Below are 14,456 nucleotides of genomic sequence, written 5' to 3'. Positions count from 1 at the left end.
GCAGTTTTGGCTGTCCTGGAACTTGCTACCTAGACCCAGCTGGCCTCGAACTCGCCCACCATGCCTGGCCAGGGTGAACGGCGTTTAGCGGAGCCATTAGAACGAGGTTGGAGGAGCAGTCATTGTTCCCACTCAGTTCTTTCGGGATTTCCTCAGCCCTATCTCAGCGTCCACATCGGAGGCCTCTGGCTACAGCCAAGGTCCCAGCACTGCAGCCTGGTCCAGCCGTACACTGTCCTTGGAGACTGGGGACATGAGGTTGGGAGAGCGAAGTCCCAGGTCTCATGTGGCCCAGGCTGGCTTTGAGCTCCAGATCCTCCGCCTCCCAAGTGCTGAGATCACAGGTGTGCATCACACCTGCTGAATAGTGCGTTCTAAAGTGACATCAAAGAATTCTTATTCATGGAAGGAAAAAAAAAAATAGAGCAATACAGATTCCGAAGGGGAACATAAGAAAACCTACTGATAATTTCACTCCCTCCAAAAGCAGAAGGTGACCACTTTGACTATTTCGAGTTTTCTCACATTCAGGCCTTTGTCGTTTATTTTTTTAATTTAATTTTGTTTTTATTAATTACAGTTTATTCACTTTGTATCCCAGCTGTAGCCCCCCCAACCCACCCTCCCTCCCTCCCTCTTTTTCTTCTATGCCCCTCCCCCAATCCAATGATAGGGGAGTTCCTCCTCCCCTCTTTGTCATTTATTAAATATATTAATACTTAAGAAAAAAAATCTTCCCAGCCATTCACACTATGCGCAATTTATCGGTGAAGTTTCACACTAGATAAAGAGCCAGGCACAGGGCTCACCCAGCCAGCGCTCAGGAGGCAGAGGCAGGTAGATCTCTGTGGGTTCGTAGCCAGCCTGGTCTACAGAGCGAGTTCCAGTTTCCCATAGATCGAGTCTTCAAAGTCAAAAGTCAGTGCCTCAAGGGGGTTAACGCCAGCGCTGTGGGGAAGCGAGGCTGTTCTCAGGACCCCGTGTTGTGCCTTCCATGACATAATTTTTCTATAAAAACCATCATCAGAGGAGAAAGGGGGAAGTAGAAATGAGAAAAAAAAAAAACGTCTTTTCTTAAAAGCAGAAGTGGGAAGAGCTCAAGGCTGGGGATGAGGCTCCACAGAGCAGCACCTGCCTGGTGTGTGTTAGGCCTCACTCCACACCCAGCTCCACACGAGCCAGGCACGGGGGCTCAGGCCTGTAATGTCAGCACCTGGGAGGTAGGAGCAGGGGGAGCAGGAATTCAAGGTCTCTGCAGGTGTACTGACTTAGAGACCAGCCTGGGCTACATGAAACCCTGTCTAAAAAAAAAAAGGAAGAAAAGAAGATAGAAAGATAGATAAATAGATGGATAGATAGATAGATAGATAGATAGGTAGATAGATAGATAGATAGACAGACAGACAGACAGACAGACAGATAGATGATAGATAGATAGATAGATAGATAGATAGATAGATAGATAGATAGATGCAGAAAGGCTGTTTCGAGCCCTTCTGACTCTAGAAAACAAGTTGCTTTTCTGGCTGCATGTTCCGTAGTTGTGAGCCACCTGGCTTGAGCGGTGTGAGCCGGTGTGCTTTAGGCCGAGTTCCACACCCAGCCTCACGCCACTCCAACCAGGTGCCTCACAGCTGCCTTCGGATCTGACACCTGGGGACCCTGCACACACATGGTACACATACAACCATGCAGGCAAACACACACCAGTTACAGTCTCTAAAAATGTTTAAATAATGTCAGTTTCTCTACCTATAGATTCAATGCAATCCCCGTCAAAAATGCAGGTATATGATCGTGGGTGTTGCAAACTGATTGTAGTGTTTGCACAGCCTTGCAAAAACCCCAGAACAGCCAGCACAGTATCGACAGGGGACAGCAAAGTCGGAGCACACACATAGAAGGTTTAAAGTGCTTCTTAACCATACTGTTAGAATAAAAATGTTACTGCGACAGTTTTTAAGGATCAACGTTAGGCTCATAGCAAAGTAGAGAGGGATATACAGAGATACAGACACACACACACACACACACACACACACGCATGCACACGGCTTCTCCCCCAACACCAGCACAGCGTGGCCCTTAGCACCATCCCTACCAAAGCTGCACACCCATCCCTGCGGAAGAACCCGTGAGGACTCGGCAGTTCCGGCCCAAGTCCGAGGCTGGCCTTGGAGTTTGCTCTCAGTTACTCCTGCGGGTTTGCACAGCTCACAATGACGCGTCAGATCCCTGTGGGCTAGACATTCCACCACTCCGCTGCCATCAGCACTCACCTTCTGACCCCAACCCCTGACCCCTGACCCCTGACCCCTGACCCCACTCATGGTGGTAATAGTTTTTCTTTTCTGGAAAGTGAGCTTAGTTCTGACACCTCACATTACTTAGTGATATGGATTTAAGGTGTTCTCGTTTTAAATTACGTTTTCATTTCTCTCTCTCTCTCTCTCTGTGTTTGTGTGTGTGTGTGTGTGTGTGTGTGTGTGTGTGTGTGCGTGTGCGTGTGCATGTGCATGTGCATACAGGCAGTACACGTGTGGAGATCAGAGGACTCCTTGCAGTAATTGGTTCTCTCTTTCCGCCATGCTGGTCCTGCAATCTTGCTGTTGTTGTTTTGTTTTTTGTTTTTTGTTTTTTTTTTAAGAAAAAGTGTATTGTGCACACTGCAGGGGAGCTGATAGACAGATGGCTTTGTAGCTCTTTTTGAGGCTTGGTCGTTCATTTCATCTTAGTGCTGAGTAGTATTCTGTTTTCTGGAATACCAGTTTTTCTTTTCTTTTTTCAGCTTTTAAAAAAAAATGTATGTTTATTCACTTTCCATCTCGACTGCAGTCCCTGCTATAACCAGTCTTTCTACCCAATTACCTACAGAAGAACACTTTGGTTTCTTCCTGGGTTTTGACAATTATTCCTAAAGCCAATGTAAATATTCATGAGCAAGTTTTTGTGTGGGTCTAAGCTTTTGACTCTTTGGAGTAAATAACAAAAAAATGAATGAATGAATGAATGCACCAACACGTGCTAGAATGCAGGTTAAAAGTGTTAATCTAAGCGAATGGTAAGATCACACACATCATGCCATGCTGCAGGATGGCAATGCCTGGAACAGGCAGATCCGAAGGCGGAAAGTAGACCAGTCCTGGCCAACAGATAGGGAATGGGCAGTGTTTTTAAAAGGCTCAGATTTCCGTGGGGAGTGCTGAAAATATTCTGCAATCAGTAATAATGGCTGGATGGCCATTTATTAATTAATAAGTAAATGCTACTAATTAATATATACATCAGACCCAGGGCCATGAGCAATGCCAGGCAAGTGCTCTACCACTGAGCCACTTTTCCAGCCACTGATTAGTATGTGGGCTAATTAGGGGCTGGAGATGCAGCCTCCCTGGTGCAGCGTTTGCCTAGCTTGCACGAAGCCCTGGGTTTGATCCCCAGCGGTGCTGTCTACACACCTGTAGTCCTGGCCCTCGGAAGCTAGAGAAAGGAGAATCGGGAGTTTGAAGCCAGCCTGGCCAACACAGATAATTAAAGGTCAGTTTGAGCGACATAAGATCCTGTCCCCCTACCAAAAAATAAAAAATAAAAAATAAAATAAAATAAAGCCTGGAGAGATGGCTCAGTGATTAACAGTGCTTAATGCTGAGTTTGGTTTCCAGCACCCCTGGCTCACAAACCACCTGTAACTCAAGATCTGATGCCTCTGGCCTCCAAGGACGCCAATACGCACGTGCTCACACACACATACACACCAGTGAAAGATAAAATCAAATCATCTTGAAGCCGGACGTTGGCATCCCGTAGGGATGGCGGACATTTTCTTCACACAATGACTGTCCCTGCCTCACAGGGCTGTCAGCAGAACTGTGAGCATCGCAGGCTTCCTTAGAATCTCCAGGAGTGTGTGCTGAGGCATGAGCCATCTCTGGAGGGCTCTGGACTCAGCCAGCGCAGCCCGGGAATTTGCATTTCTGGTAAATCCCCCAGTGGTGCTAACATTTGCATGAATTCATCTGCAGACAGTGCTCTAGGTCCGGTCCTAGACTGAGGACTCAGTGTCCTGTGAACGCCAAACGCTCCTGCGCGCTATTGTCTTGGTTTCCCAGTTAGGGAAACTGAGTCTCAGAGAAGGCAGTGGCCACGGGTAGTCAAGAGAAGGGCAGGACGTGACCAGCTCGGACATGAGTCCGTGTTATCAGATAGTAGTTTGAAGACTTGTCCCAGAATTGGGGATGAGAGATCAGCCCTCTGCCCTCGCCCCATCCCCTATCTCCCCACCCCTTCAGCTCAGCCCGGCTCAGGATATGCTTCTCTCCTCCATGATGCTCTCCTTTCCTCCCCCCTCCCCCAACCCCCAAGCGTATTCTCCAAGTCTGTAATTGTTAACCTTAATTCTCAACCTGAGACAACCTAGAATCACCTGGGAAAAAAGAGCCTCAAGTAACGGATTGTCTGCATTGCCTTAGCTTGGGGCCATGTCTGTGGAGGACTGTCTTAACTGACTGATGTAGGGTGACCCCGCCCACTGTGGGCGGCACCACTCCCTAGTCAGGGGGGCCCGACCTGTGGAAGACTGAAGAAATCAGACTGAGCACCATGTAAGCGAACATGCATGCGCTCCTCACGGCTCTTGGCTAGACCAGCCCGGCTGTTTAACATTCCTGACTCGACAGTGATGGCCTGAAACCTGGAACTGTAAACTGAACTAAACCCGCTCTCTCCTAAGCTGCTTTTTGTGTTTTTATCACAGCCGCAGAAATGAAACTAGGGTACCGCGTCACAGCAGGTGGAGTCAAGATAGGACAGTCTGAACCGAGCCACAGGAGATAGCATTCTCCCAAGGGTTCCTCTGAAAACATGCCCAGTCACAGCTGGGCAGGGTGGCGGATACCGATAACCGCAGCTCCAGGAAGACAGAGGCAAGAGGATTGTGAGTTCAAGACCCACCTGGGTAGCATGAACAGACCCTGCCTCAGATACTAAAAACAAGAGACTCTCACAGTGACCTCTGTGGAGCTTGTTCAAGGTCACGTTCCATCAGCGGCTTCCGGCTGCTGTCACTAGTACAAAGAGTGGCCCTCCCCGGGCCAGCCTTGCACAGGGAAGGCCCTCACTCCTGGCCTTCCACTCCGTGCTTCGAACATTGCCTGGCTCCTGCTCCGTCTGAGACATGCTTGGCATTGGGGACACAGTTTGGAGTTCAAGCCCAGTGGTAGGCGCCCTGGGCTGGTGAGGGCAACCTCTGGCGTGGAACCATCATCGCAAAGCCTTGTTCCAAGACCCTATGCATGGTTCCCAGAAGCGGGGGACAGCTCAGCCACACCACAGCATCTGACGCAGCCCCGTGGGGGGGAGCGCGTGAGTCACCCCTGTCTTCTTACTACAGACCAAGGTGGCAGCACAGACCACTCTATCTCAGTTTCTGGAGGGAGGAGAGACCAGGGAAGCGGGTGGCCAGGAGGACCAGGACCTGGCTACTTCATCAGGCGCAAGTCTTTGGGGCGGGCTGCTTCGCAGAGGTCCCATTTCCTGTTTGAGAAACACGATGGTCCCGGTGGGGCCACACTGTGTTTGGGCATCTCGGAGTGGCTGGGTTGGTCCTGTTTTAGTATTTCTGGAATTGGGTGTGCCCCACCGCAGCTGCTGGCAGGGCTCTCTCGTCGCCACATTTGTAGGGGGCTCTGTGGCTGGGGAGAACCCTCAGAGACAATGGGGGGAGTGTTCTTCTGAGTCCTAGGAACCCAACCGTCGTGGGCACGGGGTGGAGGAGGCGGTGAAGATGCGGGCTCAGCAGCATTCCTCCCCAGGGAGTCGCAGGCGTTGGCTGCACAATGGCACGGCTTGTGCCAGCGGCTCTGTGAAAAAACGGCTTCCGAGTTAGCTCGGTGACTCATGCCTGCAACCACAGCGCTCGGGAGGAGGCAGGAAACCAAGGCGTTCGAGCTACGCATGGAGTTCGAGGCCAACCTGGGCTACGTGAGACTGTGTCCCAAAAACAAAACAAAAGAAAACAAAAAACAACCAACCAAACAAACAAACAAAAAAACAGACAATAAAACAAGAAAAAGCACAAGTGGAAGCTTCCTCGGTGAAGATGTGCCGTGGAGCTCCATCGGTCTGCTGTGGAACTTGACACAGTAGGAGCCACACTTGGAGATGAACTGGGAAGCCGAGTATCTGAACCCCTGAACTGTGATGGTTGCCAATTCCCATGGTGTAAACACACACACACACACAGACACACAGACACACACACACACACACACACACACACACACTGCTTATAAACCTGAAAGAACTCTTAAGAGTAGAATAAAATGCTCTAAGCGATAAAGTATTGTGATTTTATCAACGGTGCTTTTCTTTTCTAGGCCATGTAAAACACAGGTGTGTGTCTACTTTGAATGATATCATAGACCTGCTGTATTAGAGTCATAAATTCCTTTAAGGTTTTGTTGTTGTTATTCTCAAGAGCTGGGTAGAATACAGAGGCCAGGAGTTAAGACTAAGAGAAGGGTTCTAGCTCTGAGTAGGGCTGTGTGACTTCAATCAGATCAGTCGCCGTCTCGGGTCTTCCATTTCCCTACTTCCAAAAGTGGAATTCTACTTCTCTCTACCCTACGGGCTGTGGTAAGGGTTCTGGGAGCACCAGGTGCAGGATGGTTGGTCATGTGACTTAGAGCACGGCAGCTACTAGCAGTCGTTTGTCAAGGCTCTAGTAAGTGTTTCCCCAGAAAGAGCCTGAAGATCATGTGACACATGCAGAAGGGACAGCCAGACGGTGACTGAGCACGTCACCCACAGCGAGGGAGGATGCACTCTGAGAGCAGGGTGCCAGGCTTGAGCCCACTTCCACGTGTGGGAACGGCAGAGCCACCACCCTGGCCGGGCGTCTTGGCCACTCAGATTGGAGAAGTCGCTGTGGGAATGACTCCTGTCTGCAAGGGACCCAGGACCCAGGCTCTCACAGAGCCGAAAAGGCTCATGGGAGTTTTCCCTGCTACCCAGCTGGGCGGGGCTGAGACCACATGGCTGGGCCATCCCAGACAGACCCCTGTGTGAGCTCTGTCTGTCCCCAGCGGCCACACTCTCCCTGCGGTGCAAGTGCAAGGAAGAAAAGTCAAGTTCCAACACGTTCCTTGTGCTGATCGCAGCACAAGGGTGCAAGTTTCCTGGGAGCGCTGCGTCTCCTCAGTTAGCAGGGTTCAGGCAGGCAGGCAGGCATTGCTGGCTCGTGGCAGCCTTCTGAAGGCCAGCCCAGCTTTAGACTGAGGTTTAACAGAGGTCTGAGCTTGCCCATCACTGTAGCCAAATCCTCGTCCTCCACTGGCCTGACCTGTACTGACTGGACCCCGGCTGCTGCCTTTGGAGTTAGGAGAATGCTTCCCAATGCCCGGAGCTTGAATGGAACCACCTTGACAGTGCTGGACTCTAGCCTTCCTGCACCACAGGTGGCTGACTGGCACGCTGTCCCCAGGCTTGCTTTCCAGTGGCTTTTGCCAAGGCAGGAAACTAAGGGAGGGCACGAAGAGAGAAGTTGGAGCTCCCTGCTTCCCTTCTGCCTCAGTGGGTCCCCAGCGGCAGCCGAATCTCCTCTATGCTCCAGCTCCCACCCCACAAGCCTCTGGTGGCCCCTGTGGCCAAGACGCTGGTCTCCACTAAGCCTGCAGCCTCTGCTGGTCCTTCCATCCTCAGCACGGTGGCCATTTCCCCAACAGTCACTGCCAGGTCCACGCACCATCTTCTCCTTTCATTGGGCTAAGCTTCTCTACAGCCCGGGTAACTAACTCCCTGTATTAAGTCCCTTTGTCCACCCAGAGACAAGAGTACTTCTGGCCACCCTGTGCTGGTGCGTGCTCACCTTTAATCCCAGCACTTGAGAGGTAGAGACAAACAGATCTCTGAGTTCGAGGCCAGCCTGATCTACACTGTGAATTCCAGGGCAGCCAGGGAAACACAGAGAAACCCTGTCTTAAAAAGAGTGCTTCTGTTTTGTTGTTTGGATCCGGAAGGACGCCAGCTGCTGCCGATGCCGGGGATGCCAGGCTGATCTGGAAGGTCCTCTGTGAGTCTGAGTGTCTGGCTTAACATTCAGTGATGTCATCATTCTACCCTCCTATCTGACTGCCAACCTCCCTGGGGTGAACATCAGATAGACCGGCTCCACCCAGGCTGGCCAAGGTCCAGCTGCAGAAACTGGCCCCTCCAAAAAGAGGGAGGGCCGGCTGCCAACCGCAGAGAGAACTATCCAGAGTGCTGGAGATGGTCTCTGGCCCCACAGCTTTGCAGACCGGCGTCCACATGCTTGCCTGGCAAGGCCTCCAGGAGGCCCCGGGGCAGACAGCTGCTACCGCCATTGCCGCCACCACCCCATTTGAGAGTGAAGAAACTGAAGGAACTTTCTCACAAGCAGCCAACGGGAGGGGCACAGATGGTCTGGAACCTCCATGCTTCCAGCTCTCGGTTGGGACTCTGCCCCCTGGCGTATCCAGAAACAGGGTCCTGGGTGCTTGCTGAGACTGGGTGAAGATGACTTGGCAAAGGCCAGTAAGCCTAGGCTCAAACAGCTAAGGCCTAGCAAACCCACATTGGGGGAGCCTCTCCTTAGCGATGTGCCAGAGACCTCAGACAGAGTCAAATGGTTCCTGAGTAGGGAGTGAGGATTGAAAGAACATTTAAAAACCAACACACTGCACATGGGATCTGTTCGACAGGGCTGCCACTAGAAACTGTCACACTGGTTTATTCCACAATCCCTTTTCATAGTCAGAGCAAAGCGCCTCCGTACAATGAAGGGGTTCATGGAGAAGTCAAACTTGTTTACCTCGACCACCTGTCTGTGTGATCCTCACACAAACAAAAGGAAGTGGATTTGGCAAAGCATCCTGCCTATCCCTGTCTCCAGGTGAAGGCCAGGGTGAAAACATGCTTTTCGCTGAGAGCTCAATAACAAAGCAGCCTGGTCTCCCTTTATTATATTTTAAAAATTGACCATAACTTAAGAGCTATGGAGCAGAAGATTGTGCCTGTCTTAGGTTGTCTCTCTTAAAAGATGTACTCTTACCCATCATTGGTACATGAATTCCATCATTCATGCCCTGTTTTAGGTTGAATATTCTTCAGAGAGATCTTATCCGACTTTGACTATCAACCTCCAGTAGGGCAGACACTGGAGTTTAATATTATTCAGATCAGCTTAATTATCACTGGTAGGAGACATGCTCCTAATAAGAGTAATAAGCCATGTCCTATAACACTCCATAAAAGTGACTTCGAAGATGACCCCGTATCAGAATACCAGAAATACCAAGCCTGAGAAACATTCATAGGAATCATAATGAAAGAAGGCTGTTGAGCAACCAGAACCCGCTGTCCATCTGAAAGTCCAAAGAAATACAGTTTGTTAGTTTACCTTGACGGAAAGAAACACTGAAGTTTGGATCGTGTATAAAAATGTTAACGTTTTTCCAAACAACAAAGCATAAGGAGAATTTACACAGGCAGTTATAGGGCCTCCAAGAGCTTCTGTGGCAAGCTTCCAAATATAGGTCTGCTGAAAACCAGAATCAGACCAAAGTCCCGTAGTCAGTCCTCATTCAGAAGAATGAGTCAGTTTCTCATTCTTCCTGACTTTGTTGAGAATTGTCCTGATTACCAGACCAATCGAGTCCAGTCACATTGCATCTAAAAAGTTTCCACAACATCTCTCCGGAGCAGAATGAAACAAAGGTGGGTCAGGAGTATAAGCTCAATACAGCTCTCCGTTCACCATCAGGACAGAATTCACCTTGGTCAGCAGCAGGAACATCCTCCTTCAGGGGAACATGTACTGCAAATTGCATCAACCTTTCTGGGATCCCCCCGGCTCCTTCAGCCTCCTGAGGAAAAACACAAACATTCCCTTTTCCCCATATTAATACAGGATCGGAGCCCTGCCATATTCCAGTAATCGGATCTTTCCATTTCACTTGGGCATAATTATCTTTGGTATTAGGGTGCCATAATTGATCAGCCATAGAACGGTCTTGTAAATCCACATTCAAAAATTTTTAAATAAAGAGCAATTGATTAAGATTTGGGGATATGACTCCCCCTTTTTTTATTTTTTGAAGATTTAAAAAACATATCCAATGACCAGTAATCTATAAGCAAGACATATTGAACATGGTAAACTTATACATTCAAAACAGACAAAACAGCTTGCTATTTGTTGAATCTGATTTTTTATGACCATAGAGGCTTTGTAGCAGAAGTAACCATTCATTTTCTTACTGGAAAAACCGAGAAGCTGCCTTTTTGTTTTTTTTTTTTTTAATCTTCTAGCTTGAGTGATTTTAGCTGTTGCTTGACACTGCTCAGCAAATTTTGACTTCCATAATAAATGATCTCCTGAGAAACATTCTCTTGCTAATTGCTTCCAGTCCCCTGGGCAGAGAGCCTCAGTAGACAAGGCTCTAATAGACAAAGCTCTAATAGAGCTTGAGTAAAAGGTGCTGTAGGACCATATTTTTTTTAATTGTTTAAGAGATACAGGAGCATGGAACCTCACCATATTATCCTATCCATCAGGTTGCTCTATAATTGGAAAGCCAGAAAACTCAATCATGTATTTTCCTTTCTGTAGTTTGTTCTTCCTCCAACTCTGCAAGCTCATCAGAATCTAAGTTATCCTCAAAGTCTTCTCCTAACAAGAAATTATTATCATTGTTATTATTATTATAAAGCCCTGAAAGCAGGACAAAAAAAAAACACACCCAAGTCCAGATTCCTTTCCTTGGCTTCACCATCCGTCAGCATGCAGCTCCTTGCTCTACACACACGCGCGCGCACACACACACACACACACAAACACACACACACAAAGTCAGCTGAGCTAGAATGTCAGCCTAAGTGGACTGTGCTGGCTCTTGAGTCCCCTTCAGCATGGCCTGCACAGCCTGGAGCCACGGTCCCCACGGTCAAGAGACTGCTCCCATGCTAACAGCCCAACACTGTCCCCACGCCCTTCCCCCTTTGACGGCTTTGAGCTGGGTCCTCAAACACCTGCTTTCTTCCACCCTTCCGCCCCTTGGCACGTGAGTGTCCCGGGTGCTGTGCACCGTGTGTTTTCTGCCACACAGGAGGCTGTGTCAGGCCCCCGCACCATGTGCCCATGGCCGGGCTCCGCTCAGTCCCACTGGTATAACTTGGTGAGTACAAATCTCCTGGTGCTTCAGGCCAGGAAACAGGCCCTCCTGACATGTGACGTGTGACATGTGGGCACTGCTGGCTCAGAGCAGCTCCTGTGGGGGGGGGGATGGGGACGGGATGGAGATGGAGTCACTGCTTGTTGGAAGGCTGGGAGTGGACCCAGGAACAAAATGGACTTTTGTGGAGTTTAGGTTAGCGTACAGTGTAACGGGTTAGGACATCCTCACACACACACACACACATACACACACACACACACACACACACACACACACACACGTGCTATGCTTGTCTCCTCCCCCACAGCCCTCCCCATGGCCCCGTACCCTCTGGCTAGCTCCTTCCTTCCCCCAGATAGTCCTCTCTCCTGTGTTCTCCTCTCTGCTGCTCCATCCCTCTTTCCCTCCCTCGAGGCCTCTTTCTCCTCCTCCCAGGGTCTCCTTTCTAGTTTCACAGAAGCTGCACGGGAGCCCATGGTGTGTCTAGACAGACAGCTCAGTCTGTAAAGCACCCACGGTGCAAGCAAGCATGAGGACCCGAGTTCAATACCCAGCACCCACATGAAGAAGCCGGGCATGGCGACGTGTGTCTGTAGCTTCAGCCCTGGGGGTCCCCAAAGCTCACCAGCAGTGGCCTAGTTCTGACAGCCCAAGTTCAGTCCTGGGACCTGGCGAATGGAAACAGGGAATCGGTCATCTTCGGATCCACAGGTAAGCTGCGTCACACGGGTGCCCACCACACCCACAAACACAGAATGAATGAGTAGAAGTGAAAAATAAGAACAAAACAGTAAAATAACGGTGGAGAGTGAGTGTGCCCTATACCCAACGTCAGCCTCTGGCTTTCCCATGCACACTCACAAAGTGCTCACACGCCTGTTGCAAACTACACACACACACACACACACACACACACACACACATACACACACACACACACACATACACACACATACACACACATACATACACACACATACACACACACACACTCACACATGCACAGGGCGCCCGGGACTCAAGGAGATGGAGAACTGAGTTCGGCCAGACGCATACCTGCTTGCACACACCTGCAGGCAGAGGCCTTCCTCAGCCTTGGGGGTAAGGGCCATGCCCAGCAGTGGGACTCAGTGCCATGCCCAGAGTCCCCGGCGTCCTGCCAACTTGCGTCCTGCCAACTTGCTGCCGCGCCCTCCCACAGGTCCTGAGAGCCTGCCTGGCACAAGCGAGCTAACTTCACACCACCCTAATTTCTTCTTCCTCCACTGGGACATCTTGCCCCCCTCCCCCATACGAAGGTTGCCTGTGACCCTCTGTCTCCTCTGGTGGCCGGTGTCACCCTCAGGCTGGGTGGCAGCCATTTACCCACCACCGCCAGGCAGCATTCCCTGTGTCCTGCCACGCACGGGACTGTCAAGCTCCCAGCAGGGCTTCGGTGATCTGAAGCTGACCTATGTCTCCCAGTTCCTCTGGGGAAGGCCAGCTGCCAGTTCCAGGTACCCTGGGCAGGTCCAGCAGCACTGTAGTCCCCAGGCGCCCTCCCAGGGAAGGCAGGAAGAAGGCACAGCTCAGAAATGGCTACTTTGGGGCTTGGCTGGAGCAGGAGACACCTTTAGTTTTCACACCAGACTCACCTGGCTTGTCTGTTTGTTTGTTTGTTTTGTTTTGCTCTGGAATCTGTTTACAGGCCCCTCGTGTGAATCTCCGGGCACATCACAGCGTGCTAATAATAAGAAACCTACTGTTCGAGTAGCACCTACTGTGTGCCCGGCACTGCTCTGTGGGCTCCAGGCTCACAAACTCACTTGAACCAGAGCGCCGTCATACCTACATACCCTCAGCATCTTTCCAGTGTGGGGCGGCTTGCAGCCTCTGAGGGCCAGAGCCGGGACTGCCACTTGGCAGTCTGTGTCCTCGGGATGCCTGACAGCTTCCCTCAGTCACCTCAGAGGCCTCACTGAGCTCCTTTATTTCAGCCTCACCGCAGCTGTCTGTGGAGCACCTTGCTTGATTCAAGTATGGTAGGTACAGAGCTAGATTCGGCATCTAGAATACTCTCCAAAGGCCCGTGCAATAAAGGTGTGTGGTCACAGCATTAGAGGAAGGGAGAGGAAGTAAGAAATGTTAAGAATGGGGCCAGGAGAGAGGTTTTTCAGTCCCTAGGAACTTGGCCTTGAAGGGGAGTGAGGAAACCCAACATCTTCCTCTTCATCTTCCTCTTTACCCAGTGGGGCAGCTGCCGCCACTGGGTACCACCAGGAGGCACAGGTCCCAAAGCATCCTGGCCAGTGGATCCCAGGCCAAAACGACCAAATGCAGAGAGGGAGATGGAGGCCGTGTGTTTACAAGGCCCTTGTCCCAAGGCGGGGGATGGGGTGCTGCAGTGAGGACGCCAGCTCACAGATGAAGGGCTGGGCCAGACAGCTCCCTCCACAGCTTGCCCATTTCTCTCAGCTGGTGCCGAAGTGACCGAAGACAGCAGAGGAAAGAACACAGATGTGTGTTCTCACAGGCCCAGCAAGCCCTCGAGCGATTTCCCCTCCACGGACTCCGCCCACAGCACAGATGAGCCAGCCCTGGTCACTGAGGCCTAGACAGGGTAAGTGCTGGGGCCTGTGGCTGGTGGGCTGGGGAGGGCGAAGGACAGTTCTGTCCCCTCAGGCTTGTGTCCTGCCTCTGCCGAGAACCTGAGTCTTGAAATCCTATCTGCTTCTGCCCAGGAAAGTGAGTCTCTTTCTCCCTCTTCCTCCCAAGCAGTGCTGGGCTCAGAGCTGTCACACTGCCCTGGAGCCACATCTTAGAATTCTCAAAATAAGACCTGGCTCAACACCCTGGGGGAGCACACCCACATGTGAACAGTGGCAGATCTGGGGCGTGAAATCGCGGGCAATTTTTATTTCCTTCTTGGTACTTTCCCACAGCTCCCAGACTTCTCTACGGTGACTGCGACGTTAAAATTAGAGGAGGGGAAAAAAAAAAAGAAAAAAGGAAAAAGAAAAGCACTGTGGTGGGTTCTCTCCCTTCCTCCCTGGAGACACAGCATCGGAAGTCTCCCTGCCATCGAGTGTCAAAGGCGCCGAGCTTATTAACCCACAAAAGGAAACGGGGGGAGGGGGGGGAGGACCACCCTCACCCGTGCCTGCCGTGCGGCAGATGTGATGGCATAGGCACGTCACCCACTGACTCAACTACTCTAGAGTCTGGTGCTCTGGTCCCCATTTCACCATCGGGGATACTGAGGCATGCGGAGGGAGGGGTCACCTT

This window comes from Meriones unguiculatus, chromosome 3 (genome assembly GCF_030254825.1).
Source record: "Meriones unguiculatus strain TT.TT164.6M chromosome 3, Bangor_MerUng_6.1, whole genome shotgun sequence".
In the NCBI taxonomy this organism is placed as follows: domain Eukaryota; kingdom Metazoa; phylum Chordata; class Mammalia; order Rodentia; family Muridae; genus Meriones; species Meriones unguiculatus.
Note: the sequence above shows the minus strand (reverse complement) of the source record.